This window comes from Rhincodon typus, chromosome 5, assembly GCF_021869965.1.
Source record: "Rhincodon typus isolate 14 chromosome 5, sRhiTyp1.1, whole genome shotgun sequence".
Taxonomy (NCBI): domain Eukaryota; kingdom Metazoa; phylum Chordata; class Chondrichthyes; order Orectolobiformes; family Rhincodontidae; genus Rhincodon; species Rhincodon typus.
In genome coordinates this window covers 22,358,178-22,361,381 of record NC_063336.1, presented here as the reverse complement: position 1 = coordinate 22,361,381, position 3,204 = coordinate 22,358,178, and positions in this window count along the sequence as shown.

The following is a 3,204-nucleotide window of genomic DNA, read 5'->3' as shown; positions in this document are numbered from 1 at the left end:
TGAGGGGGATTTTTTTTTGGTTGTTATTGTGGGGACGGGCTGCAAGGGATCCGTTGTGGGAAATGTTGGAGACACAGTCGAGGAGGTTGCGGTCCTTGAAAAACGAGGACAAAAGATGTACGGGAGTGGAATGCCTCATCCTGGGAGCAGATGCGGTGGAGGCGAAAGAATTGGGAATAGGGGATGGCATTTTTGCAGGAAGGTGGGTGGGACGAGGTGTATTCTAGGTAGCTGTAGGAGTTGGTGGTCCAGGAAGGAGGAGCGAGAGTGAGAGCAAGAGCTGGTCCAGGTGAACTTAAGGTTGGGGTGGAAAGTGTTGGTGAAGTGGATGAACTGTTCAAGCACAACGGAGGAAGAGGTGGGGTTTAGGGCTAGTGTAGGTACGGAAGAGGGATTGTTCCACATAACCTACAAAGAGGCAGGCATAGCTTGGGCCCATGCAGGTACCCATGGCCACCCCCTTTGTCTGTAGGGGGTGGGAGGAATTGAAAGAGAAGTTGTTGAGAGCGAGGATGAGTTCGGCTAAGCAGACGAGGGTGTCAGTGGAGGGGGACTGGTCAGGCCTGCAGGACAGGAAGAAGTGGAGGGCCTTCAGGCCATCTGTATGGGGACTGCAGGTGTATAGGGACTGGACATCCATGGTAAAGATGAGGTGTTGGGAACTGGGGAATTGGAAGTTCTGGAGGAGGTGGAGGGAGTGGGTGGTGTCATAGACGTAGGTAGGGAGTTCCTGGACCAAGGGGGAAGAAAATGGAGTCCAGATAGTTGGAGATAAGTTTGGTGGGGCAGGAGCAGGCAGATGGGTCAACCAGGTTTGTGGATTTTGGGGAAGGAGATAGAAGCGGGCGGTGCAGGGTTGGGGAACGATGAGGTTGGAGGTCACCTGAGGTGATGTTGTGGATGGTTTGGGAGATGATTTGGTGCTTGGGGGTGGGGTCATGATCAAGGGGCCGGTAAGAGATGGTGTCAGAGAGTTGGTGTAGGTAGAGGGCTTGTCCATGGATGTGGCCTCCTCTAACGCCTGGGGTGGTGCATGCAGGGGATGATTTTGGCACCCACCCATAAATAGCCAGTACTGGTGGATACAGTTAGTGAACAGAATTTAATGTACAGAGTTTAATGCTGTAGCTTAAAACAAGAAAAAAATCCTCTTGGATGCAACATTTAGGATAAAACAGGGGATAAGAATTACTATGGATGAAAGAACTAGTGTAAAAGTAAAAGTAGCCTAGGAGAGCAAGGCATGAAACAAACAATTTGGTTAAAAACAACTGCCTTTTGCAAGACTAGAAGAGATGAATAACAAATTTGATCATGGCTGATGTGTTTTTCAACCCCACTTCTCTCTACAACCCTTGATCAAGGACCCATCGTGAATACACTCAATTTGGCCTGTGCAGCCTTATTTGCATGCTGAAGAAATTCCTCACTTCAGTTCTAAAGGATCCTGCCTTCAGAGGCTATGCCCTTCAGTTCTAGCCTCAAGTAGAAAATCTTTTCCACATCTTTTCTCTAGACATCTGTACTCAAAACAGCTCCTCCTAAACTCTAACCAACAAATCTTTAACCAGTGACAAGGCCTGATCCCTGGAATCATTGCAGAACTCATCTGGATCCACTCCAACACTATCAGACCCTTCCTGAGGTACAGGGCACATGACTGCTCAATATCTGAAATGGAGTCTATGTACAGTACACCCCTACTCTTGTATTTAGCCCTCTTAAATAAAAGTGGCAACATAGAACTTAGAGGTAGGCATATCTTGAAATTGTGCAGAGTTTAAGTAAACAGTACAGCAGGTGCCAGAAGCCTGGAAAAAGGAATCACTGGAAAAGCTCAAGTCACTAAACTCAAAACATGAATGCAGTCTCGTTATGGGGCTAGATCTGCACAGTTGAGATGTGTTGGTTTCAAATAATTTGACCTGCTTAAATCATTAAAACATACCTGAAGCATCAACTTTCCTCTAGATTATCTGACCCTGTTCTGGTTGATTTGAAGGGAACATTGCACACAACCATGCCACATTATGACAAGAAATAAGATCATGTCAGTATGGCTGTGCCATGAGTTTGCCTGGAAAATGGGACCATTGTTTTTTTACATTGGCCTAAACCACATTAAAACTGGACAACAGCAATAATACAGGAAAGCTTGCATCAGTACTTCAAAGTTTAGTTTGTATACAAAAGTTCTGAACCCAGTTAGCAGTTACTGGAAAGGGCAAGTGAGTTGGATCATGAATTGTTACAAAGTGTTAGGTTTTCCCCCTTCCATTTTATTTCAGGTGTGCAATTGAAATTCATTAACAATTGGTGAATGGCAAGGTGGAGATTTGTGATCACTTTTGACAGCATTTCCATTTGGCATAGAAATCTTCAATCTAACATTTGACAGCAATTCACAACTTCACTGCTTCAGGTACAAATTTAGTGTTACCCCTTCACAAAAGCAACTTGGCATATAGAGTTACTGTCTGCAGAGTTCAAAATGATCAAGTGCTGTATTGCAAATTGCTGTGCTGGATAAGAAATAGCATACCAAGTGATTTAGATCACTAATTTTCTTTAGGACAAGTGGCACTCAGGACTTGAAGACACTGCGTCAAGCTACAGTTTTTCCATACTATTAACTGCTGCTAAACTTGGTGGAATACAACTGAACATCCAGGGACCACTACGCATGGTTAGGTTTAACCATCTTTAGTATCTGCTACTGTACTCTGGATAGGTTTTAATTTCAAAACGTGAAACATGGAAGTGCAAGTATTCAGTCAAAAGACAGAAATCTGATTCAGAAGGATTACTTGCATAGATATCACCAGCAACTCATTTGAAACTGGAAAATCCAAAGTAGTTCAGTACTGAAACTAAGGCACAGTATCTTTCAAAAATGATCCTGCACCACCTGAAGTCTCATGCCGAGCATTTTTGCTTACAAAGTGATCAGTGTACTGGAGCATAGGTTTAAGTTTGAGAAAAAAGCCAACTTAGTTCATTTCAATGCAGTTGCTGAGCCCCTTCAGTACAAGGAAACAGCCAAATTGTCCTTGCAATCAAGAGGGTTCTAGTTTGAACATTCAATTTAAAAAACTCAAACTAGTCTTTTAGCTTACCCCTTTGATCAAAGTAAATGTATTCAGATTTTAAAAATCAAACATTAGTAAGACATGTCTAGAAAGTTCTGCATAAAACAATTCATGA